The 27,363-nt window shown below is 47.1% G+C and overlaps 1 long non-coding RNA gene across 1 annotated transcript; it reads right to left on the bottom strand.

Moving 5' to 3' along the window:
- Positions 1-8,248: 8,248 nt before the first annotated feature.
- Positions 8,249-26,305, bottom strand: LOC148056332 (uncharacterized). The gene is made up of 4 exons (XR_015703489.1): positions 26,192-26,305; positions 21,257-21,438; positions 10,244-10,332; positions 8,249-9,565 (listed from the first exon to the last, which is right to left on the bottom strand). It is a non-coding gene; the product is annotated as an uncharacterized LOC148056332 (long non-coding RNA).
- Between the last annotated feature and the right edge of the window lie 1,058 nt (positions 26,306-27,363).

The raw sequence follows: 27,363 nt of genomic DNA, 5'->3' as shown, positions 1-27,363 counted from the left end.
AAAACATAAGCTGCTAAAGCATCAATATTTAAACGCCATCCCCTGCAGTGTCACCACAGATTTTGAAGGAAGAGCAGATATTGTTGAACATGAAGGCGACAAAGACACAAGAATTGCCTGAAATACTTCTTTGGCCAAATTCCTGACATGGATTTGAATAAAACAGTCTCGAGGATAAATTTGGCCCCAGGTGTCCTCTCTCTCATTGTTAAGAACGACTGTGAAATGGGTTTCTAGTCTCCGGGCAGGTAAAGTGAAAGCCAGACGAATGCACGGCGTTCATGTTCAGCTGGAGCAGCTCCGCAGCGAGCGCTCGCTGCTCCCACCGCAGCCGCAGCCGCTGGACGTGCTCGCTCAGTGAGAGTTAGCTGGGTGCCTCTGCATGCCGCTGGATGATGTTAGGTAGGAACTATCCTGAGGCAGGTCTTCCAACGATCCAGCTGCGGAGCCCGGGCAGAATATTAGGGTTTCAATACACTCAGTGGAGCGAGGCTGACCTGCCTGCTGGAACCTACCTTTTTCCATCGGATACCAAAGGCGCCTAAAGGTGAGGGATGCTCAAACCACTTCAAGTAAACAAGTCACTTCGAACGCAATCTGGACTGAGTCACAAATGACTCAAAAACTCCTAAGCCCTGCTGATGATCAACGTGTGCAGCCAGTTCAAACGCTTGAGAGAATCGCGGGCTGCTTGAGAGAATGCTTTCAGATGCCGATCCTAAATCATTTATCATTTGCTTTCCAGCATCGCTTCATGCCAAGTGCTTCAAAACACCAAGATTACTGGACAACGCAAAAGAAAATCTTCCACATGGTCACATCAGGAGACATGTTATTGCCGAGGAGTGTGTTTAGGTACAGCAACAGCCTGAGCACAAGCAGAACTCCACCTCCGATTTGGGGTGAGGGAGGCACGTTTGCTTCTGAGGAGGCTTACTGGCAAAGGACAGAGCTCCATGGCATGCAGAGGACTAAGGCTCCCAGCTTAAAACTGCCAGCTCCAAAGAAACCGGCCGTGGAAGGCATGCACTCGGCAGCTTCCCGCAGCACAGTGCCCCGAGACAGCTCTCCTCCCCGTCCTCCCCCGAGACCCGACAGACCGAGTAACAAAGCTCCCGGAGAAGCGGCTGCGTGAGAAAGCTCGCTGAGGGCCTGCCCCGTGACAGCAAGGGCTCTGCTCCCAGCCTGCCGATGATCCCGGGCCAAAGCACTCGCACACCGAGCAGTTGTGCTACACTGGCTAATTTGCACTTTAACTAGCTCACTGTTAAAAAGATCCTTGCATTAGTTAATCCAGAGGCCATCTGCTGTGGATAATGCACTTATTGCTAAGAATCTACCTATCTGTGTTGTACTAGGCACGCACGTGGTGAATCTCAATCATTTTAACTTAGACACTCTATTATACATACCATGAAATTTAACAAGGTATGTCCTATATGGGGCTGTAACATTGCAGCTGTGTGGACTAATTAGATAACACTCATTATTGTTCATTCAATTTGCGTTTGCAGATGCAGGGAGCTGAGTGCTGACTGCTCTCGAGGCTCTGATTGATTGCTCCCACTTTGCATTCATTAGGAAGGTGGCCTTAGCACAGTAGTTTTACAACATGTGTTTGCTACCACTTAACGGGATGTGCCAGTCAAATGCCTTGAACTGTGTCTCTTGATTAACAATATTTTGCAAATATGGCACAGTCTATTTTAGCAGCATGACAGGCGGATCGCGGAGCCGGCATGCCGGCAAGCACTGCTCCCTGCAAAACCTTCCCCTTCCCGCACGCCAAGTGGGAAGAAATACAGCTGTGACAGTAAGGGCTGATGACAGCTTGCCAATACATCAGGTTCATAGGTGGCAGTGTCCATTGCTCATCTCCTCCACTCAGACGTGACTTACAGAAATAAATGGGCCTGTCAGAGGGTTTGACTTTGTCAGATGAATACCAAGCCCATAAAACTAGGGCAAATACGGTTCACATTGACCTCTGCATTTTTTCCCTAATGTCCCTTTGCAGCTACAGACCGGGGTTTGCTCTGTGCCGTCTCGCCTCCCTCTCCGCATCGCCCTGCCCAGCACCAGGCAGCTGCCCCGGGTGGATCGGTGGGTTCAGGGGCTCATCTGCTCACCCAGCTTTCTGTAACAGCAAACCACAGCCCAGCAGCGCCTGGTGGTCCCAGTGCAGGGACCCTGAGCCCCTCTGGCTCCAGGGTCTCCCACCCTCCCCAGCTCAGTCCATTGCAGCCGGTCGTACAGACAGACAGCAGGGCTGTGAGCACGGTGTGAGCGCAACCAGGAGCTCCAGCCCTTCTCAAATGAGGCTTTTCTTCAGATTGTGCTTTAAATCAGCCAGGCAATCAAAACCTGTTAAAGAATCGTATGTGTTCCCATAGGGCTGAGATTGAAACGATGCCCGTCTGTAAATTATTCAAGATTAGATTGCATCTTGGCAAAGCCCGTGGTCAAAATAATAAAGAAACAGTGCAAAAGGCAACTGATATTTGTGAAAAATAAGTATTGCCAGACTAACTCCGTGGCCAAGTTGAAAAGCAGACGAAACAGCCAGACTGGAGCGTCTCTGAGCGCTGACTCCAGCCAAAGCAGTCGCCCTAAGTCCTGCAGCAGTGCTGGAGCTGCACCAGCCCGCGTTCCAGCGCAGGCACCACGCGTTACAAGCGGCCAGGACACGGCGTGCACCTCCCCTGCTCTCCTGGGAGGCTGTGGCGGAGATGCGCCGGGGCTCCCCAGGCTCGGGGTATCATTGACTCCGTGCATCGATTGAAGCTCTTACAGCTCTGCATGTCAACAAGCTCCACGGCGCCAGGGCTGAATGTCAAAACAGCCTCAGCTCATGGTGGGCAAAGAGCAATCAATCTGTTATTAGCCCTCAACTTCTCTTAAAAACATTTACTCCAGCTTCACTGACATTAATTTAGAGGGTAAAAGGAACTGGTTCAGAAGAGTTTCCTGCAGCCTGGGGGACGTGGGTACCTGGATATCTCCAGGGAGATTCATCAACTCCTTTTGCTCAGCCCCGCTCTGGCGATTGTCCAGCGCTGGGCAGTAGGACCATCACAGCCCTCTCCCATTTGTCAGGCAAGCAACCTACACTGATGGAAGAGCATTTTACAGTGATGAATTTAGCACCCTGCTAAAGACGTGGGCTGGGATTCGCCTGCCCCGCTTTCACCACCCTAAGGTGAAGCTCACTGCCTCTGCTCCCTCTACAGCAGAAGCCGGCGGTGACCAGCACCCCCCGGCCACCCGGACATAGTCCTGCCCACAGAGACGCTGTCCCCGGCGCTTTCTGCATGAGGAGGACTTACAGTCTCAGCAGATCCAGCTGATGTTGCTGGTGGACCCCAACCAGGCCCAGGCAATATGGGAACAGAGGCTATCAAATCTTTGAAGAAACACGTCCCATTAACACCTTTCCATACGCTCCCTGTAACTGAAGGCTTTATTTCTTCCTGTGTTGGCTGCAATGGCAAAGCCAAGCAAAAGAGTTCCCACCTTCCAACCATGTCCCCCTTCCCTACGCACGCTCTCTCATGGGGCACACCGAATAGGGGGACAGTGGCAACACCGCACACAGCCATCCCCAAAGCGCTGGGCTTGGACAAACATCACCCATCATCAACCTGCAAGCTCAGGAGCAACCTTTACTGCATGGCAGGGCAGCTCTTCCAACTGAGAAGCCCAGCCACAGGCATGACACAGAAGGCTCAGAAAGTTCCTTCCTCGAAGCATCACCATCTTAGAAATAAAAAAAGGGGGAAGTCGGAGCAAGGCGAGATGGTGCTATTTGCTCAGAGCGAGTCTGAAGGCTGGAACATGGATCCCACCACTGCCCACACTCGGTGAGCATCAGAGTACACTTACCCCTGCAAACCACTCCACTGCCAGCTCTAAAATTTAATCATCTTCCAACCCAAGTATTAACTGTCTGCTTAGCCAGTCAGACTTCTCGGCCCCAGGGGCCTCATGTTTTGTTTTTCACAATGCTGTAAAACAAAACCCAGGAAATAGCTTTTTCTTGCAATAATGAAGTCTCCACCAAACGAGGGAGCTGGGCATCCCACTCGGCAGCATCTGTCACTGCAACGGATGGTACCAGGGCACCTGCCAGCCCCACGCCGCCTCGCAAGAGGTGTTGATCCAGCCAATTTCAAACCAAGTTGACAAAGCAACTGCCAGCCACAGTCTGATGGACACCAAGCTTGTCCAGAGCAAAGAAGGAGAATAGAGGACCCTTGCTGGTGGCCTGATGGGGCAGTGGGGAAGCTTCAGCCCTCGGAAATGAATTGGGAGCTTACCAACAGAGTGGACAGACTAGGGACCGAAGTCATACATCCTGGGCTAACCAGCAAGGTTGCCATTTTGGGGCCATTTCTGGAAGAAAGGCACATTAAGACCAAATAAATCTGCCCAGGCATCCTCCATTGCAGTCAGCACGAGGGTCTCAAGAAGACACTCTCCATCCCCACTCTGCGCCGGAGCTCCTGGCTCTGCAGAAGAGCAGCGCGGGGGAGGTGTTGGGGGGCTGGATACCCCGACCCACCGGGGTGAGGATGCACGCGCTGCTGTGGAGGAGAAGAACCGCTGCCAACAGGAGGACACTCAGTTTGCAGAGGAATCTCTCTATTGGCACATCCCCGTGACGTTCTACAGCCTGCTTCCCAGTCAGGGTGAGCGCACTGTAATGGCAAGATGATGCCATTCAGAGTTGAACTGATTTCAGGGGATTTTTTTTCATTAAACTCAGTGTTGCTAGGCTGCTAACACAAGGCAGCTCCACTGCCATCATGTTAGGCAGATGAACTGTCGCTTCAGCTCATTTCAGTGTGAAACACTGACACTTTTTCCCTTTTTGCATATGCAATACTCACTGGATAGTTCAGGTCTATGCATAACATATTTATTCAACAGCAATCGTTTCATTTCTGCAAAGGAAATATGTTCCACTATTCCTGCAGCTGACAGGCTCTGGCATAAGTTGGAAGCTGAGGCTCCAAAAGGAGGGAGAATATGTTTATGGGATGAACACAGCTGTTTGCAGTATTCCTCTGCCCTAGCAATTATTTTAATAGGAAGAATTCATAGAGGGTTATTTGGCTTCTGCATGGTGCGTGCTGTGTTCACAGTCACTAGTTAGGGTATCAGACAAGTGAACCTCCAAAGATATTTCTGTTCACGTAAAGCATTTTTTAAAAAAGAAGAGGGTTCAATTCTGCAGCCTGCTCACACACCAGAAAATACTTGAACCCATGGGTAGCACAGAAATGGTAGAAAAACTGGTACATTTACATAATCTGCATTATCGTAACATTGCTTATTAGCATTGCTGAACTGCCCCAGCCCTTCCCCCAGGGTATATGAGATTGCTACCCAACTTAAAGATGCCAAGCAAGGTGAGCAAGACACATTCCTACAGAAAAGGTGAATTATCTGGCTCCATGTATTTTTACCCAAGGGAAAAAAGGTAGGACCTCCCAAACGTGTTCACATTGCACTGCGATTTCTGCATGTGCCTTTTTTGCACTAAGGTGTAGAGCAGTTCCTGGAGGCAGAGTCTCAGGTCAGGCTTGCTGCAGTGGTGCAACAGGGATTGTTTGCTCCGTTGCTGTATTTCAATGATAAACTGGAATCTATTTAAAATTCAGCAGCGCCTTGTGAATGTGCTGCTGCCTTGCCTCAGAAATAATCACTGTCAGGACAGTCCTCAGACAACACTGCTCACTAAATAAAAAAAAAATTCCTTACTGAAGGGGAAAGCTCCCCAGGGACTGGCAATATTTTAGCCTGCTTGTCATCCAAGGGTTTCTAAGTGCTTCAGAATCATTAATTAAGTCTCACGACATGCCTATAAGATGGAGGTTTAATGTTTACTTAGCAGTGGGTAGCACTGGGGTCTGCAGGCTTGTGGAGTCACGAGGAGTGTGGAGGTTTGGATCAGGCTTTGTGAATCTCAGCACATCAGCTGATGCCAGCACAAGAGAAGAACGTTCCTAAATGCCCACGAACCAGCCACCACCCATCACGGCTCTTGCCATAACCCAGGCACGAGGATGAGGCTGGTGCCGGTGGCTTTGCAGAGGAAGGTTTTGATCACCAGGTCAGGAGATGCTCCGCTACCACAGCTCTGCGAGCCATCCCTCTGCCAGCTCCGAGGTAGAGCAGATCCAGCAAACGCGCTGGCTCTGGCTGGCTTCCCTGTTGCTCGGCCAAGTCTGCAAGCGGCAGTATTCCCAAGCCTGCACCGTTTTGATTAGTACTGGCAAATGTCCGTGTCCTTCAATGAAAGCATCTTGCACAGCCATTGTGATTTGTTTCAGGTGGCTTAATGAGAAAATGAGTAAATCCCTGCCTGAATTTTTACTTTCAAATCAGCTCTCCAAAACATTACATATTTCAATTCTTTATAGCTTTAAAATGTTATACTCTTATTTTTCTATCAAGAAATGCACATGCTGTTCGTGCACAGGAAAGGTACCAGCAGTTCCTCCCACCAACGGGGCTTTATTCACAAACTTATGAGTATGTAAGGCTGAATATTCATTTGGAGGGATTCATTTAATAGACCTGCTTACCAGTGAAATCAAAGAGCGGCTGAATGGCTTTCACACGACGCAGCATTTGGCACGACTCAAGCCACAGCAGAAATGAACACTGGGATGATGCCCCAGTCGGACCAGAAGCTGTGTTGGGGAGGGAGGGAGGGATGGAAATCACCTTCCCCAAAGATCAGCCTCCTGATCAGCCCCAGCTCAGGACTTCGGTGGTAAACCATTAGTCTAATCCAGCAGGTGCTGGATGTCCCCTGTGAAGTTTATTACTGTTGACATCTCAGTTAATAATGGTCTATTTTGAAGAGACTGTCTCCGTCATTTCTACTAATTAATATGCTTGAGAAGTCCACCACTATGTGCAGAAATGGAGAAATGTTGTGCTTAGGGACATGGTTTAGAGGTGGACCTGGCAGTTAGGTTAATGGTTGGACTCGATCTCAGAGGTCTTTTCCAACCTTAATGATTCTATGAAATCAAAGGACTCTTCTTATCCAAAAATTGCCCCTCCACCCTCCAGGAACACACCTGAGGAGACAGATGTGATTTCTTTTGCCATGGACTTTGCTAGGCAATCCCCAGGTGTAACCACCAGCAGCGTGTTCATCTGCAGAGAGGGCTGTCTGCTTTTCCACTTAGCACAGAATATGTTTTGCAAAAGTCTAATTCATTTGCACTATGTAGATAAAATCATCTATGCTTACCCCTCAGAGACTGGAAACCTTTTCACAGCCATGTTTACAGGGAGCTTCTAATCTTCACAGGAAGAAAGGTCACATTTTTAATAGGGAAAAGGCAATGAGAAAAACTCCAAGAAGACTTTACCCAAAATATGACTTTTAGCTCACCATGCAATGGAGGACAACAGATGCAAACACACCCAAGCCTGTGATTATAAACTCTGGGTCACAGTCTGGATGTTCCTAAAAATCGTGATTTGTGCGTGTCATGTTTAAAGAAGCTTAAAGAATCTGACAAGAATTGGATTATTTACTTTTCACATGCCTTGAAAATCTAAGCCTTTATGATCACATTTAACATAAAATAAAGTCTCACCTCAAGTCCAAACCCATTTTTGGATAAAGGCTGCATCCAGCTTTTGACCGTGCTTCATCTCTCCAAAAACGTTGGCTTGGGAGGATTTGCAGATCACCTTCAAGATCAGGGGTTCGTGGTTTATAGCACTCTGAGTGCTAAGGAGCGATGCTGTGCCAGAGCTGCGAGGTTACCAAAGCGGTGGGAAGATCAGCACGGAGACTCGGATCCTCCCAGGTATCCAGATATGTTATTTCTAGTTGAAAGTAATGGGAATCAGTAGCCTAAATGAAAGTTAAATGCTTTAATACTTCTGTGGAAAAAGATGTAAGAGAGCAAAGCATGAGTAAATAACATCTGCCAAATCATGTTTCAGAAAGTTGACCAGAAAAAAGAAAAACCTAACAAATATCCTGTAACTCACAAAGGGGAAAACAGATAACAGTTTGCTATCACCAAATAATGCTTCTCGCATACAGAAATGCCATCTTTTATCTAGATATTTAGATGAGAACAGAAGTTCAGTGATTTTTGTCAGTGCCATTAGTTTCTCTGGAGAGAATATTAGCACGCTGCTACTGACAGTACATCAATAACGGGGGAGATAAATTCTTCTGAAGCGTTAATTTTCTCAGCGTTGTGAAATTTAACTTATGCATCATCACTATACATCAGTGAGGGGTAATGTGAGCAGACACTGTAAACACCATGCTACAAATAAAACAATATAATTCAAGTGGAATCTGTTTCTGAAAGAGATTTACATTTGGTAACAGAGATGAGGTTTCAACAGTTTCCAAAAACAACACTGCAGCCTGAGACAGCTGCGTGCTGCCGGTATCTGCCTTGTTCACAAACAGCTTTGCAATAAACACAAATGAAAATAAGGGCCAGGTCTTCTTGGTATGAATCAGCCCAGCCCTATGAATCCAGCAATCTAGTAATCACGGAAAAAGGAAAGGATGGAGCAAACGGGGAAAGTAAATGTAACATAGTTATGATGGGTAGTTATACGCAGACTCACCCTTAGATGTGTTGAACGCAATACCATGAGAAAAGGTCATTTTCTCTGCGTTTCCAGTCCAGGCTGGATTTTGATCTGCAGTCTGAATGCCCCAACCATTTGCACCTTGTGAATATTTAATTCCTACATAATTGCTTCAGTGGCAAACAGTTCTCTTACCACACTTTCTTCACCCCGTAATGAGGTTAAAGAAGGAAAGAGGAGCTCCTAGGTCACCCAGTCCGTATGCCTGTGACCACAGGACACGGGCTGCTCTTTGGGATCATACAGCTGGATATTTGGCTCTCTAAAAAGAACTGTGTAAGAGACTGAGCAACTCTCTTCTTTTTATCTGCCTTCCCATGTGTTTACTTTATCCAGGCCATTGCTAGAACTGGGCAAATACTGCAAACGATTATGCATAAACATTCCTTGGAATTTTTTAATTAGTCTCGATCATTTTCTCACTCCTTTTATACGGGGTTTTTACTCCTGTGACTTTATTCTAGCAGCTCTGTTTACTATCAGATTATTCACTGAAGCAGCAAATTGTACATGATTATCGGAGATTATTCACTGAGAGTAAAGTGATAAATGAATTATTAATTCTCCTTATTAGCACTGTTGTCCTGTTGCCTGGAGGCCTCACTGAAATTAGGACCCCATTGCTTTAGGTACTGTATAAGCAAACAGGGAGAGACAGTTCTTGCTCCCAAAATGCTTTCAGCCTAAAGAGGCAACACGGCGCAGGGGGAAAGGATGCGAAGAGACAAGATGATTTGCTCAGCGTAGGATCCAGCCTCTCGGTGGCAGAGCTGAGAACAGGGCGATCCTCCAGCGCGCCTCCGGCAAGAGGAAACCTCAGGGTTTCTTCTCACCTCCCTTTGTGCTCTTACTGTTTCCTCAGGGTGGGCCAATCCTCCATAGAGAGGCGATGTCTCCCTTCTCCCATTTGTGCATCCTTTTTAACAGAAATGTTAAGAGAGAGACAGGATTAGCAACCAGGGAAGGCTCTTCCTAAGGGCTGAGCACACAAGCTCTGAACCAACCCCACAAGAGACCAGCTCACACTAGGCTGAAGGCACACCTGCCTTCTCTGCTGGATGGAGGTCTCGGCCCCCACCTCCCAAAAACCTTTACGCTTTGTCTTGTGCCTCCATGCAGAATAGCTCCCCCAGCTTCTCAGCTGCTTTCTGTACCAGTCAGGTCACCCCCCATGTCCATTGCATCCTCTCGAAGTGAGGCAACGCTGCTCCTTCGTGCAGAGCCTGTACCTCGAGCTCCTGATGGCTTTGCAGCTGAACCATAAAATCACCATTGCAAGACAAGACATAGCCTCAAAAGACATTACTTCACCACTACTCTACTGTACTCCTCCAGCAGAGAAAGTTCCCTCAAATCCAGCACCTTGTAACCAAAATATAGCTGAATTTCTAGAGGCAGATCTCCAGACCTGGGCTAAAGAGCATTCAAAGGTTTATCCCACCCCTTGGTGATCAGCTCCAGCACAGCACAATTACTCCTGCCATGTCCTATCGTTATGCCAGCCTGATTATTTCAGGAATATTCAGGCTCGGATAAATTCAAGTGCCTAAATGCAGGTGAAATTCAAGAGGGTCCCCTCTGGTGACAGCTGTACCTGGGGCAGGAGAGCACCTCTGCGGTGCATCGGGTGCTGGCAGGGCAGTTGCAGTTCCGTGGCTCTGGGTCCATGGCAGTTCTCATTCCCTGAAGGAAGGCAGGCAGCAGGCAAGTATTGACAGGACCAAACACGGTACAATCACACTCTATTCCTTCTTGAGGAAGGCTGCATTAGCCACTAATTTTATTTAAGTGCTTTCTAGTATAATGTTGTTGAACTAAATCGAATCTGTCCACTGGCAAGTGCCCTAGAAACAAAGCAACAAGCATGTGGGACCATTCATAAATTCAATCCATATTCCTCTAGTGAAGATGTGTTGAGAGACAGGTCTAGAAACTTCATTTAGATTGACAGGAGGAGACCTGACAAAAACAGAAGTGGAGCAACATAATCTCCAAACTACTGTCTCTCTCTCTGAGGAAGACATGTTACTAGCCCCCAGAAAAAAATACTTTAATTCATAAATGTCTACAAATGCCCAAGTAGCAGACCCTTCCACAGCAGTTTTGTGAGCCTGCATTAGCATACTCTTCGTTCCAAATTCATAACAAGCTCTCTGGTGAGTTTTGTTCTGCCTTTCATACCCATCATAAATGTCCTGGAAGCTAAGGAATTCACGTTTTAACCTCATTTAAAAATATCTTTTAGCCTAGAGCTACACCTAAGGCATAAATCAGACCGATGAAATGCTGACGTTGATTTTCCAGGTCATCTGTGCCGCAAATGTGCGGGTATTGAGCACGTAACTTCTTCAGCCCGTACTGCAAAAGTGAACCCAGCCCATCGAAGGATGCAGGCAGGCAGCAGCTGCCCAAGCAGAGCCTGCGGTGGAGACCTGATGCTCACCGTCATGCAGGTTCTCCTCACACAGAACAGCAACAAGAAGGCACTGATCACCCACAGTATATTCTTATTATATACAGTGCTGATTGATAGTAGTAATGATACTTTAATCAATATTAATAACATTTAATATGAGCACTAAAAGGCCCCATTATTTTTCCAATGTAAAGAGCTATGAGAAATAAATAACTTTTCCACAATGTTTGCTGTTCTACACTCAAAGCAAAAGGTAGATAAAAAAAGTGGCCAGAAAAACCCAAGAAAAGAATAAGACAATATAATGAAAGAAAAGTTTTTATCCTGTTTTGAATTAACTCAGTGGTTTAGCTATTCCCCTACCATCTCCTGCCCCAGGCATCTGAACTATTTCTAGCTCTGTCATGGTCTTGCTGAACAGACGAGATGTTTTTAACCTTTCTGGGCAAAAGCTTTGTGCAATATGTGCAGTCCCTGCTGAGATAGACATAAATTCCATGCAGGATAAGCTTGCATATTTTAGGAGGCCTGGGTTTTAATATCACTATCTGCAAACATAAGAAATTACACTTTTCCACTCCCTAGGGGTAAGTTGTAGAATGAAATAACATATCTGTGCCATACGCAAGTATGTTCAAACTAGTACTGCTACTTAAGCTACATACATCCTTTGCTAATGGTCAAGTGGGGTTTTTCTAATGCTAATCTTCAAACAAAAATAAGAGTAGGTATTTGCTGCTTTACTGCAACCCTTAAATGGCTTGCTTCTGTGCCACAGACAGGTTTGGTTTCGAGTAAGATACTGCATCTTAAGGCACATACCTTAAATAGATGTTGGTGTACGCTTGGGCTAGGACAGTATTTCAAAGCCTGGATTCTGCACTGAAAAGATACCCAGAGGTTTCCTCATTTATTGTGTCTGTTGGGTTGAAAGAATGCTTCACACTCCCCTGGAGAGCACATCATAGAATCACAGAATCCTAGAATGGTTTGGTCTGGAAGGGACCTTAAAGACCATCTGGTTCCAACCCCCCGCCATGGGCAGGGACACCTTCCACTAGTCCAGGTTGCTCAAAGCCCCATCCAGCCTGGCCTTGAACACTGCCAGGGATGGGGCATTCACAGCTTCTCTGGGCAATCTGTACCCGTGCCTCAGCACCCTCAGAGTGAAGAGCTTCTTCCCTATCTCTAATCTAAGTCTCCCCTCTTTCAGTTTAAAGCCATCACCCCTTGTCCTATCGCTATGTGCCCTTGTAAAAAGTCCCTCTCCAGCTTTCTTGTGGGCCCCCTTCAGGTACTGGAAGGCTGCTATAAGGTCTCCCCGGAGCCTTCTCTTCTCCAGGTTGAACAACCCCAACTCTCTCAGCCTGTCCTCATAGGAGAAGGGCTCCCCAGCCCTCTGATCATCTTCGTGGCCTCCTCTGGACTCACTCCAACAGGTCCATGTCCTCCTCATGTTGGGGGCCCCAGAGCTGAAAGCAGTACTCCAGGTGGGGTCTCACAAGAGCAGAGTAGAAGGGGAGAATTACCTCCCTCAACCTGTTGGTCACACTGCTTTTGATGCAGCCCAGGATATGGTTGGCTTTCTGGGCTGCAAGCGCACATTACTGGGTCACATTGAGTTTCTCATCAACCAACGCCCCCAAGTCCTTCTCCGCCTTGCTGTATTTGTGCTTGGGATTGCCCTGACCCACGTGCAGGACCTTACACTTGGCTTTGTTGAACTTCATGAGGTTCACATGGGTCCACCTCTCCAGCCTATCAAGGTCCCTCTGGATGGCATCCCTTCCCTCCAGCATGCCGACTGCATCACGCAGCTTGGTGTCATCAGCGAACTTGCTGAGCGTACACTCAATCCCACTGTTCACGTCACCGACAAAGATGTTAAACAGCACCGGCCCCAATACCAGCCCCTGAGGAATGCCACTCATCACTGATGTCCACTTGGACATCAAGCCGTTGGCCACAACTCTTTGAGTGCGACCATCCAACCAATTCCTTATTCACCAAGTGGTCCATTCATCAAAACCATGTCTCTCCAATTTAGAGGCAAGGATGTCATGCGGGACAGTATCAAATGCTTTGCACAAGTCCAGGTAGGTGACGTCTGTTGCTCTTCCCTTATCCACCAACACTGTAACCCCATCCTAGAAAACCACTAAATGCGTCAGGCACAATTTGCCTTTAGCCAACACATGTTGGCTGTCACCAATCACATCCTTATTTTCCATGTGCCTTAGCATAGTTTCTAGGAGAATCTGCTCCATGATCTTGCCGGGCACAGAGGTGAGGCTGCCTGGCATGTAGTTTCCCGGGTCTTCCTTTTTTCCCTTTTTAAAGCCTCCCCCATGAGGACCAGGACTTGTGAACATGAGGCTGCTCCTATCTGTCTATAGAGGGCCTCATCCACATGGTCTTCCTGGTTGGGTGGCCTGTAGCAGACCCCCACTATAACGTCACTTGTCCCTACCCTCCCTTTAATCCTGACCCATAAGCTCTTAGTGGGCTCCTCATCCATCCCCAGGTGGAGCTCCATGCACTCCAGCTGGTCACTGACACGGAGGGTAACAGCCCCTCCTCATCTCCCCCGCCTGTCCTTCCTCAAGAGCCTGTACCCTTCCATTCCAACACTCCAGTCATAGGAGCCATCCCACCACATCTCCATGTGCCGATAAGATCATAGCCCTGCACCCCTTATTCAACACTCCTACAATAACAAAACACAAGTGACCACTCAATATTTCTGTCACTAACCAACACCTCTTGCAACTCCACAGATTTATCCGTGGTCATTTTATTTCATTAGCATTTTCTGATCTTTGGCAAAGAGGTTTTTTTGAACCTCACCTCCAACATCCAAGTCAGGAACCTGAAATGCAGATGCTGAACCTGCTGGTGAGAAGAGAGCAAAAACCCCACAGAGGAACAGCTTCTCCACTCCTACACGGACCGCAGTTTGCAAAATGTGATCAATATGATGTATAACTGTGGAAACCCTCCCACAAACAAATAAAAGAAGAAAGGCACTGTAGAATATGTTGGGGCAGGAAAATGAGTGATCTCTCTGTCAACTATTTAAAAGCAATCCAGTAATGTGAACAATCAGAAGTGAAGAAAAATCAATATGCTTCTCATGGTGCAGAAATGGAAAACAAGCTGGATTTTACTCCTGCAAAATCCATGCAAAAAAAAAAAGCCCAACAGATTAATTCTGCTTGTCCATAAATGTGGTCACTTCTTCAGGAACAGAACCACCTCCAGAAGAGCACTCTCTTTAGACGCAATACTGTGGTTATTGACGTCCGTTATAGAATCCCCACTGGTGTCAGTGGTACACGATTGAGTCTTTACACAGTATTTATGAACAATTATGTCCTATTTCCAGCACATCTAATTTGTTCAATAAAAAAATCCACCAGGAAGACCTCAAGCGAAGCAAACAGAGGGAGAGCCATGCCAAATTCAGCCCAATCTCTGCTTCTCCGCCTGGTTTCCAGAAAGTGCAGTAGAGCAAAGAAGAAAAGCCATCCTATCCCTGTTAGAGAAAACAGACAATTAGAGGCATGATTGGAGTGTCCCAAAGCGGCCGTTTCTATACTCCAAATCACAGCCAACTTCTGACTTCAGGTAACAGAGGGGAAATGGCATCAGGAGGTTAAAGGAAGAAATTTCTGTAGCAACTCAGGAGGTGGGGGGGTCCTTCCCAGAAAGAGGTTGATGGAAACTGTGTGGGGCTGCTGCAACATGGGGGAGAATCAAAGGGGAGATGGATTAGTGGACAGAGCGTAATGTAGCAGTACAACTTATCACACTGCCCAGCACTTTGCAGAGCTACACAATTTGTCTCACCGGTCTCAGTACCATGCATGCACAGGAAGACAAATCTGTTAGTTTTCCGTTCCAAACTTTCCTCTCCTATTGGACATATGAAATATAGCCAGAAACATCCTGGAAATTAAAGACCGTGGCACTGGCTGTAAGGCAATGGGAACTGCCAGACATTTAGTCAGCTCTTGAGTCTTAGCCAAACCTTTGTTTGTCATTATTGGAAGTACACAATTATTCGGTGATCTTCTCTCTGTATCTTCCAGTGGCAAACGCAACGGCCAGCTCCACCTAGCATGGGGCAGTCCTGCGTTTGGTTCCTCTGGTCTTCTGAACATCGCCATAGGTAAGTCACCCTCAAAAGCAGAAGTCAGGAAACCTCGACGTTTAACAACTCTGGTTATATTCTAGCTTGGACATCTAACCTAGATAGTGCACATGTCAAGTCCTTTAAAAAGAGCAGGCAACCTCCATCAACAGAAGGGACCAGAAGAGGACAGTGAGTGCTGCTGGCAGACACACCAATTGTCCCCTCGGCTGCTCCTCTGCCTCTTCTGTGCCCCAGGGCGACCAAGGCACCCTTAGCAGGGCTGCAGGTAGAACTACCACCATGAGCAGCAGGCAGCCCAGCTCCTTGGCTGCACCACAGCATTACCTTGTTCTCCAGAATCTCAGCTCTCACTAATAATGAGTCACTGGTTGCTAAAGTGGGAGAAGAAAACTCCCCCAAAAGGCCCATTTTGTCTTCAACACACACTACAAATGCGCGGGGCACCTGGATACAGGCAGGACACTCTCGCTGTGGGCACAGTATGACTCCTACGTGGAAAATTATGAAGCTGTGAGGATCTTAACTACAAAAAATACCTAGTTGTTGCAGGAAATATGTTCCCTAAATCTATTTTTATGATGCAACTGCTTTCCCCCCCCAATCACCCTTCATTTTTGCTGAGCTGCTTAGGGGATTAACCTCTAAACCAAACTCTTCAGAAAAACCAAAGTTCACATGAATCTGTCACCAATCTTCTTCCAAACTGGGGCAGGGGGGAAGCTTCACAAAACTGCTAAGAGTCCTGCTCAGTTAATTGGCAGACAATGAAGACAAATGCAAGGGGAGAAGGCTCTGAAAGGCTGTTTGAAAAGAAAAAAAAAGAAAACCACAACTGAACACATACCAGAGCCATACCCTAGCTTAGGATGGTGCTGCCATCAGTAGCCCCTGCGGTCCCTCTGATGGGAGTTCACGTCTCCAGAGCACAGAGAGGCCCCCTTGGACCTCTTGGCTTAAGCAAAGGCTCCAGGTCTCCCCTGGTAGAAGCTGGGTGGAGGCACAGGGTCCTCCTGACCACCACCATGCAGCGGGAGGGGACCTCTGCGGGCGGTGGGGACACCTGCACCCCCTCCAGCAGCACTTGGCAGGGCAAACAGTGAGGCCCTGCAGCGTCCCTGTGCTTAACATGGAAAAGGAGGTAACGCTGGAAGAGTTCCAAGCAAGCCTAATTTGTTTCTTCTAATTAGGACAAAAATTCTTTGAAATCGTAGCATTTGGTAAAGTTGTAAAGGAAACTTTAGTAACACTGCGAAAACAAACCTGCCTTTTTCAGCTTGCTGCACGCTGTTGCTGCTGAACCTTTCCTAATAACAGCTGTTCAGTTTCTGAGAAGTTGCTCTTACGACGTGCTATTTTTTTGAAGTCTCTTGCAGCATCTCCATCATTGCAAAAGAAAGATCTTGCCATTTTAGTCAAGCATGTGAGCTCTAGGCTCCTACAACTAAAATGATTTATTTTTATTTTAACTTCAGCATCTACATTCCATGGTGCGCTTCGATTTTATTTTTTTTGAGTACAGAGCAATGGCAGGAGGCCAGCAAAGCCCTTCTCTGCCGAGGCGATGCTGCCGCTCTGTGGCTCCCAGCCCGAACCAGCCTCCGCCTGCACATCACAGGGACTCCGAGGTCTGTGTCCACTTTCAAATGAAGCACTTCATCCTTATCTCCTTTGCATCACTCCTACTGTCCACATAGTTTAGGTCAGCTTGAAAGAGCCTTTTGTCCTCCGTTATGGTAAGCTGGATTCAGGTCCTGCACGTTAGCTGGATGTGCAATTATGAAATGAATGTTCATCCTGAAGGACGCACACAGTAAGGAGAGAGCTCTTGGTGGCACAGCCAGGGACACCAATGCGCTCAGGACGCTATTAACTCAAACGCGGCCACCCAGCTCAGCAAACAGCATCTCCTTGTTCGTACTAAGAGGAATTAGGAAGATGGCACTTGTCAACTCTAAGTGTAAAGCACAGTGCTGAACAGGCCAGGCAAACTCTTTGTCACTGGGAGCTTTTCACTCAAGCTGGTCTTTCCACACGCATCTTCCACTCCCCTGAAAACACTTAAATTCAGTTTAATGCAGGAATAAAAATCTCTGCCCTCTGTTCCAAGCAGATCAGCTTCTCAGAGCAACTGCTCCAGGCCTTTAAGGATCCATGGCCCATCACCCAAGGCACCACGTGCCCCTGCAGCAGGACCCGGCCTGATGGTCCTCATGGGTCATGGTAACGGATTTGCTCTCATTTGCTCTTTGCCCAGCAGAGGCATTTTCCCACACAGTCTACGTGAGCTGCAGCTTACAGACCCCATCCTTCACAACTGCTGCAGCAAAACATCTTTCTTTCAGTATTCCAGAGAGGCTTTTGGGTTGGTGGTAGGTTTCCTTCAGGCAACCCGAAATGAAAACCTGCTTGCACCGACAGACTACGGATCAAGTCAGACAAGCCTTGCAATTAGCCAAGAGTTACAGTGGCCACCCCAGCTCGTATGGCAATAATCCGCACGGACACAGGCAAAGCACTGCCAAGCGCCAAAAGATTTGAGTACAAGTTTCAGAGACTTTTGACAAGTGTTTTAGATTTCCCTTCCTCATTCCTCCCCTTTTTATAGATCAGCTTCTTCACTGTCTCCTATCTTCAAGCACTCAAGTAGCAAATTGAGATTAGAGACAAGACATCTGAACAAACATCTTCTCCTGCCTTCCGAAATAAACTCTAAAGCTCTTAAAAGTAGCTCTGAATACATTGTTTTAAGATAGCGCATGCTAAGGGATGAACTACAGCATTGCCATTTAAGGCACTTTTGATATTATGGATCAAGTCATGCAAGTGCTTTTGCAAACACCGTGGCTTGTCTCCAGCAGCACGCAGGAGAGCAGGAATTACTCCTTCATTTTTCCCTTTGGCAAGAGGAGAGGAGGAACATGCATCGAGAGCATCACCTCCATGGTGACAGCAGGGAAGCGACAGGAGGTTTCCTAGAAAACATTGGGTTGCATTAGAACCAGCGCAGGAAATGAAGCAGCTGCAGAAAAACCTTTCCAATTATTCAGCTGGAACAAACAATCAAAAGCGATGTTTCTAAACCAATAGGCAGCAACAGGATCTTCCCTGGAAATCTAGATAAAACACTACCTGCTGTGGCTGGCTGTGCCACAAGCGGTCAAAGCCCAAGTCTGTTTTCAAGCAAAGGGCATTTGTCCTTTGGCTAATGACACCAGCAGAAAGTACTGTGCCATGTCCACAAGCGTGCAATTTCCAAACCCACTCTGCTGCCCGATGTCTGCCTCGCCATACATCCCCATCCTAATGGTGTTCTGAAGCAGCAGAGACAGCAAAAATGGCAACACCATTTCTAGGAACAGAGCCAAACTTGTTAAACTAATAAAGTAATGTAAAAGGCATAACGACGGCTTTTTCTGCGTATGGCACCAAACTGCATAACTCATCTAAAAACTGCCCTGCTTAGTACCTGTAGCAATGCAGAGTTACAGTACTGGAAACCTCACTGCAATTATTAAAGCTGAAAAATTCTACAGCTAAGTATAGCTGCTGGTGTACTCTTGTTATCCAGCAACATAATAACAAGAAAGCTATTATTTATCTCTTTCCCTTGCATCGCTTAAACTACTCATTGTATTGTCATTTCTAATTTTGTAGGAGCTTTCTGCAGAAGGAGCCCTGTCTCATACCTAGAAAGTATAATGCATATGAAAAGCACTGTTTAAATAAGACAACTGATGCATGGCAAGAGAGACATCAAATTATCACTTAAATGTTGCTTATGCAAACACATCAGCAGGTACCGATCAACTGCAGTCACTTCTGCATGTGCCTTGTTATCCTGAACTTTCCGGGCTATGACAATTTCCATTAGATGCTAATTCATCTGTGGAGCCCAGACACATTTTTAATATGTTCTGTGATAACTTCCATTAGCCTTTGTAGTTTGTTCAAAAGCTCTGTGGGTAGAGGCTGGAAAAAAAGCCTCCATTCCACTGAACTAGCCAACTATGCTGCTGTTGGGGATGGGACCCAGTGCACATACTGCGCGTCTCAAGAATTCCCTCCCAAGTCAGTACAAGTCACCTTGCAAATTAATCCTCTGCAAGAGGCCGAACAGGACCCTCAATAGCTGAGAAAGAGGGAACGCTCATTTTTTTTGAAGGTAAGAATAACCCTCTACCAAGATGTTACTCAAATGCAAGCCTGTTTTCTAAAAGCCAGCAGAGGATTACGCTTTCATTCCTGTATTTCCAGTGCCACCTTCTGTACAGAAGAGGAAACCTCTGAGTTTCAGGAGCTCCAAGGAATGAAACTGGAAAATTCTTCCCCACCCACCTGGGAACACAGTCACTGCTGAAATTAAATACCGAAAAATTTATATTTTCAGTAGCTCAACAGCATATTGAGTTGTGTGCTTAAGACACCCACATGTGCCAAAAACGTCTCATTTTACAAAGAAAGTACATCAGCTTCGCTTTGTGTTTTCCATAAATTTGTACAGCTTCTGGGATGACATGTAATGGATGAGAGAAACATCCGTTATTATCAAAAAATTCAAACTGAAGTATAAATCTGGCTGTAAATATCAAAACCTCTTGTTCAATGAATTCACGGGACCATACTTAAGGTATGTGAACAGGGATAGTTGTTTTTCTTCTGTGTCATCCCAAGTCTTTCCCCAGGGAAAGGTTTGAAGTGATTTTCAGTTCCATTAGACCACACACTGCCTGTGCTGGGGAAATACACATCTCGCCCTCAAATACTCGACTTTATCCGATAGCAGGTACAAATGACTGTTGTAAACATTTGCTCTGAGTAGTTTTTCATATTGTATCTAGAGTTCACAGGCATAAAAAAAATCCCTAAATTGAATTTTCTTGTCCCTAGTTCCGAATTTACATATTAAGGCCAAACCTACTTTTATTAGCAGCTGCCTTGATTGCATCTTAAGCCATACAAAGCCATCCATCAGAGCTGGATCCAGACCAGTGACCAAGCAGAGCTGCCCGGGTGCCCCATCCCTGGTGGTGTTCAAAGTCAGGTTGGAGAGGGCTTTGAGCAACCCGATGCAGTGAATGACGCCCCCGCCCATGGCAGGGGGCCTGGAGTAGGTGATCCTTCAAGTTCCCTTCCAACCCAAACCATTCTGTGATTTTCATTTTTCATTCTACTTTCCAACAGCGGCTAGAAAATTACTTGATAAATTACATTTAGGAGGTTTTCCAACGAGTACTATTCAGCCTGATGATCTGGTACACACAGACTTTCATTAAGGAGACAGACAAGGTCTTATCAGCTTCCCCAACAGATGTACCGCACGGTTCTCCCAGATCCAGTAAGTTCTGAAGGTGACATCTAACCACTTTTAATTGGGGTTGGAGTGACACAGTTCACCCACGGGTGGCAGCAGGGCTGTGAGCATCACCAGCGAGAGCCCCAGGACCGCACTGAGCACCCTGGCAGGGCAGACCCACCACAGGCACACAGTTCTGGGGCACTTGCTGCAGGCAGCCCCAGCTGCTCCCCAGGGGAGCGGGCAGGGCAGCATCACCTTGGGCATCTCTGATGGAGTTTTGTCTAATTAAGACGAAGCCAGTGTAGCAGGGAAGACAAAAAGGCTCTGATTTTCCCCAGCTGCACACAAACACCTGATCCCCGCTCCCTCCCCACTCTGCGGAGCACAGTTGAGGCAGGGCAGCTGGTTCTACTCCAGGTTCCGCCACTAATTGTGAGTCCCAAATTTCGCTTGTTTAGGTCAGTGGTTTTCAAACCAGGAGAGGCAGAATGTCAGCGTGGTGCCTTATGTTTGGTTATGGGTTTGCAATCATCAGCTGGAAGCCTGGAGGGCTGACAGCTGCTCCTTGCTGCTGCGTTTGTGCCCCACTTAAGTCCTCCATGTGAAGTTTTAGGTGTGATTTTGTGCTGTGCTTGTAGCATCAAAGGCTGCTTCATGCCTGCAGATGCTCCTGTAACTGCATGATCAAATTATTCTCTTCTGTGATCAGAACCAGAAGCCCATGACATAGCGAGCATACCTGGAAGAAGCAGAGAAGACGCCTGGGCAGTAGAAGTCCTCAATCATCTTTCCGTGATTCCAGTCCTCCGAGCAGGTACGCAGCCAAGCAAAAGCCACTGGGTTCTCAGCTCTGCCTTTGATATGCAATTCATTCCCAAAAGCAAGGGGGTACTCTGTTCTTAGTTCTGTGGAAAGCTGGACCTGAATGAATTAAAAACCCCAGACAAACAGCTAATGCCTTGTAAAGCGCAGAGAAGGAAAGATCACTTCCAGGTAAGAAAATTACTTGAGCCTATAGACAGTTGCATGTCCAAAGAAAATATCTTAATTCAGTAAGTAATCTAGTAATAAACCTCTAGGATATAAATGCTGTAATGATTATTTATATTTTCCTCTTATGCCTGGATTCATGCTTGATTGGATTCTCTGCCGTTCATAAGAAAAGCAGCCGAGTTTCAAAGTGCCACTCATCATATGTATCTGTCTATAGACAGAGCCTAGAAAATTAGGATCTTGATTGGAGCATCTCAAGTTCAAAATTATATGGAATAAGGCTGAGCTGGAAAATTGTGTACACAGCATACCATAATTACAGCTACTGCTGGAATAAATTATGGCGAGTGTCTTAAATATTCTAGGGCTGAACTGAAGAAGGTTCTTCAGCTAAAGCTAGCAGAGCTTCAGGTCCAGAAAACATAGCCCCAAACTGGAGATCAGACAGAGCTCAGCGGCCTCTTGGGAAAAGGATCTGCAATATTTGGGTTTGTATTTCACCTGATGAGTAAGACTCCAATTAATTGAATGCTCTCAAGCATTTTATTTAAGTATTTGGTCCATCTCAGCTATAAAAGTGAATAATTCAGCTCAATTGCTATCCCCCAAATCCTCAGAAACCTGGATTTAGGTGCTTGTTTTCACAATACTCACAGTTGGTTTAAACTATAAGACTGAAGCAATTCTGGCTGAGAAGTCTGTTTTGAGTTTTTTTTCCAGTTGCCTGGAGAATTTGAGTTTCCCCTCCCACCAAGTTTGAGAGTCCAGATTCTTTGGGCAACTTTCCAAAGTCTGGCTGGAATATTCAACCATTAGTTCCCAGCTTGCCCATCTGCTAGGTCTAGAAAAGATTTCTGTACCTTCAAAATGTACATCTAAACTGCTTGTTTCTCTAACTCTCAACATTGTCTCACACTATTTAATTTTAAAGCTTAACTTTTTAAACCTCTCAGGGTTGATACTGCTCTGTATATAAGGAACTGGCAAGAATTTTGCACTGCACAATAATTGTCTTGTGTCTTAGCAGATAAGCTTTATTTGCTGTACTGTGCCAGCTGCTCTCTGGAGAGCGGATGGTGGCACGGCTACCACAGGCACATCAGCCCTGGCTGGGAAATGGTGACATGGTGGGGTCTCTGGGTTCCTCCCACCCATCCCGGCTCAGTTAGGAGATGGCAGCTGGCTTCAAATGTCCTCTTCTAACTGGAACCTCAGCCACGAGAAAATTGTTCTCTTTCAGCAGGTTTTCCTGCTTTGCTCTTCACATCATTATTCTTCCCTTTCAACTCTTGGAACAAACATTATTTTAAAATTATATTCATTAAAGGGTTATATTTTAATGAAAGGAAGGTATTTGAGTTTTAAGTTTAAGTTAAAAAAAGCATTTCCTGACATAACTGGCCTGCTGTGAGCTAAATGGATTCGTTACATGTGTAGGGCACTGGCTACACAATTTTTCTGCTATTAGTAAGCTCTATTTTGTTACTCTTTCAAGATCAACCACTATGTTTTTAAAATAACTTATGTATGCATGGCCATGTCTTTCAGGACTTGTGGGAAACACAAATGGAGTCGCTACAGCAGGCCCAAGTTTCAGGAGAAGCAGGCAACTTCCCTGCATGTTTGAGACAAGCAAGATCCATCCCGTCAAAAGAGCCCGAGGTCATCAGGCTGAACGTGAGGTCATCAGGCTGAACGTGAGGTCATCAGGCTGAACGTGAGGTCATCAGGCTGAACGTGAGGTCATCAGGCTGAACGTGAGGTCATCAGGCTGAACGTGAGGTCATCAGGCTGAACAGAGCTGGATCAAAAGATGGGCAAAGGTCTCAGCCAGAAAACCTTCCTCCAGACAATATTCCTTCATTTATTGTACAAGGCAAGTTATTTCCTCAAGTCAAGTGAGCAAGTCTTGCTCCTCATCAACATGAGGAGTCACAGACAGCCTCCTGCAGGAAGGGCAACAGATCTTGTACCCAGCACCCACCGGCTGCCCACCACTGCTGGCAGCTGAAGCACTGAAGAATAGCAGAGGTGCCCCTCTGCTCCTTTTTGCAGGGACTAGGGCTGGTCTCAGTTTTGATGCCCCACCTGAGGTGATGCTCATTCCATAAAAAAGCCATTGATGCTGTGGAAGACTCAGAAGAGACATTTGCCTCTTGGAGTATTTTTGCCCTTAGATTCACTGTGCTTTGGGTACTAAAGATAAGAAAAAAAATCAGCATTTCAAAACTCAGTGCCTGGCCAGATTTCACATTCCTGGGAAGACTTGTCCTCGGACTTAAGGACGTCACCTTGTGAGAGCCTGATTTTGGGTGACACACAGCTTGTCCCCTACTACACACCAAATAACCAGGAGTCAGGCATCCCCTCCTTCCAGGTGAAGCCCCCAGACCCTCTGCAGCTCGGTGGGTGGGATGCTGCACCGGGCAGAATGAGACAGAAGGGGCAGAGTTCATTCACGGAGGAGCTGGCACGATGAGGGAGACCCCACGCAGCGCAGATCCAGGCGGGGCAGGACTGCGTCGGGGCCTGCGCGTAGATGTGGGCTGGGTTTGCTGCACATTTAGGTGGGCTGGGTTCACAACAAGTCCAAGCATGTTTTTTCTTACAGAGTCCTCCCTATTGCAGCTATCCACAAATGAGGATATCAACATGCTTGACTGTAGGCTCAGCCCTTACTTCACAGCAGAGACTCAGATCATCTGGTCTGGGAGAGAAGTCGGAGCCAGCAGTTCACACTCCTGGTTCACATGCGCCATAAAACACACAGCTGGAAAATACACAACTGCAGCCTTCCTCGTGCAAGCCCAGAAAGAAAAAGAGAATGCAAATTCTGGACAGCTTTTCCAGGGCATTGCAGAGCGATTGCACCTTTCAGGTAACAGAAAAGGTCACATTCCCCCAGGGACTTTCGTACACTCAAAGTATTGAGGGGAAACGCAGCCAGCCAGGGCGTCACAGCCACAGTCCCAGAAGTTAAGTGGTGAACAGCTACCACTGCTGTATTCCGACTGTACCCCAAACCTGAGACCTTTTCAGAAGGATTACGTGAAGGAAACCTGCCTTTTCCCCCTGTCCTGGTTTCAGCTGGGATAGAATTAATTTTCTTCTTAGTAGCTGGTATAGTGCTGTGTTTTGGACTTAGTATGAGAATAATGTTGATAACACACTGATGTTTTAGTCATTGCTAAGTAGTGCTTACACCAGTCAAGGACTCTTCAGCTTCCCATGCTCTGCCCAGTGCACAAGAAGCTGGGAGGGGGCACAGCCAGCTCAGCTGACCCAGACTGGCCACAGGGCTATTCCATACCATATGGCGTCATGCTCAGTATATAACTGGGGCAAGTTGGCCGGGGGGAAGCAATCGCTGCTCAGGAATGGGCTGGGCATCAGTCAGTGGGCGGCGAGCAATTGTGTCATGTATCACTTGCTTTGTATATTATTATTATTGTATTATATTATTATTACTACTACTACTACTACCACCATTCTGTTTCATTTTACTTCAATTATTAAACTGTTCTTATCTCAACCCACGAGTTTTCTGACTTTCACCCTTCCAATTTTCTCCCCCACCCCACTGGGGGGGGGGGGGGGGAGCAAGCGGCTGGGTGGTGCCTAGTTGCTGGCTGGGGTTAAACCACGACACCCCCCCATCTGCACTAAGGTGTTACAAATTCATACTCTGCTTTTACACATTGCAACAGCCATCGCCTCCATGTCACTTCCCCACACTTCACTTCTGGACTTCTGTGATTAAGCACCTCACTCTGTTTTTAAAAGCCTCGTGAGTTTACAAATAGTTTAAGCTAGCTTTTTAACATACTGCGAGACAAAATGCTTTTATTAAAAAGCATATGTTCTCCCTTGTGTTGAGGATTATGCGTACATTGCAGAAGCTAACAACTTCAAAACAACTTCTCAAAAGCATAACTGTTTTCTATTTATATACTTCCATACCATCATCACTAAAAGCTCTAACAGCAAGTCCTTAAATCACCAAAGCTTTAACACAGCCATACCTATTAAGCCTTATCTTAGTTCTTCAGCAGACAGAGCACTCTCATGGTGCTTGCACGGAAAGCAAGCTCTGCGGTGCGAGCTGCCCTTCTACGGTTAGGGAGAAGTTTCGGGTGAAGAAACCCAAAGAAGTCGGTCAGCTGGCATGCACGGAAGGGGTGCAAGTCAGAGTCGGAACAAGAAAGCAAGGCTCTAGTTCCCATCGCCAGACCACAAAGTCATGTTGCTCAACCCTCCACTCACTAGGAGCTGGTGTTGCCTGATCAAGAGAGACGCAGCTGCACGGGAGGCCGACCAGCCCGGGAGGCAGTGGTTGGGCTGCTGCAGCCTATGGGCTCCCAGCACAGGCTCCCAGCCCCCTGCAGCCTCCCCAGCAGGACTCTGGCAGGGTTCGGTGACACAGGAGCAGGCAGCTGCCGGAGCAGGCAGCCAGTGGTGGTGCTCAGCACTGTGCATTGCTGCAGGGAACTGCAGAGCCCATCGCTAGCACATGCAAACCCCCTGCCTACACACCAAGCTTCTCAGACTCTCCCACTCCCCTTGGCCCACATCAGCCTTTCCCCCATCCCTTGAAAAAAAAAAAAAAAAAAAAAAAAAACCAAAACAAAAAACACCAAAAATAAAACCAAAGCAAAAAAAAGGATTTAAATTGATTACTTACTACATCAGGAGCACTTTACTGAGACTACAGAGCCTCACCACATCCAAGCACACAAAACACAGCAGAAACACCCTGGAAGCCAAGAGAGGGCCAGCCCTTCCCAGCACCCTCTTGCAGACAGCCTGCCTGAGCTTGTTGCTGCCACCCAGCTGCCTTTCATAGCCTCCCCAGCAGGCTAATTGGGCCACTCAGCTGATTTCCATTTGCCACTCAAAGTGTTTGGATGCTCTTTAGCACTTCCCGGTGCTGAGGTCCCACGTGTGTGCCCTGTGCCCGTTCCCTCACTGCTTTTAGGTTTGCAATGATTTCCAAAGCAGCAGTTAGTGTGGTGGGAAGGAAATGCTGCTTCATTAAACCTTTTCTTGCAATAAGAGTTATGGAGAAGCTGTTATTGTAGCTGTCATTCTGTCGCATAAAATTAGGTGAGAACCAAGTATAACACAGCAGTGGCTCAGGGACAGAAGAATCATGGAATCGTTAAGGTTGGAAAAGACCCTTAAGATCATCGAGTCCAACCATTAACCTATCACTGCCAAGTCCGTCACTATACCATGTCCTCGAGCACCACATTTATCCGTCCTTTAAATACCTTCAGGGATGGAGACTCAACCACTTCCCTGGGCAGCCTGTTCCAATGCCTGACCACCCTTTCGGTGAAGAAATTTTTCCTAATATTGAACCTAAACTTCCCCTGGCACAGCTTGAGGCCGTTCCCTCTCGTCCCATCGCTTGTTACTGGGGAGAAGAGACCGACCCCTACCTCGCTACAGCCTCCTTTCAGGCAGTTGCAGAGAGCAATAAGGTCTCCCCTCAGCCTCCTCTTCTCCAGACTAAACAACCCCAGCTCCCTCAGCCGCTCCTCATAAGACTTGTGCTCTAGACCCTTCACCAGCTTCGTTGCCCTTCTCTGGACACGCTCCAGCACCTCCATGTCCTTGTAGTGAGGAGCCCAAAACTGAACACAGTACTCGAGGTGCGGCCTCACCAGTGCCTCACCAGTGCCAAGTACAGGGGCACTATCACCTCCCTGGTCCTGCTGGGCACACTATTCGCGATACAAGGAGAGAGTTACAAAAGAGTTATGAAATGCCTCTTGGGCGGTATCAGACTGGGTCCTGCCTGCCTCGCACAGCCCCGCATCCCGACTTGCCACGTCCCATGGCTGTGGACGA

The sequence above is a fragment of the Nipponia nippon genome, unplaced genomic scaffold (genome assembly GCF_047370975.1).
Source record: "Nipponia nippon isolate SJK-2023a ecotype South Korea unplaced genomic scaffold, ASM4737097v1 scaffold_15, whole genome shotgun sequence".
Taxonomy (NCBI): domain Eukaryota; kingdom Metazoa; phylum Chordata; class Aves; order Pelecaniformes; family Threskiornithidae; genus Nipponia; species Nipponia nippon.
The sequence above is the reverse complement of the archived record's forward strand: the minus strand, read 5'-3'. Positions and strand labels throughout refer to the sequence as shown.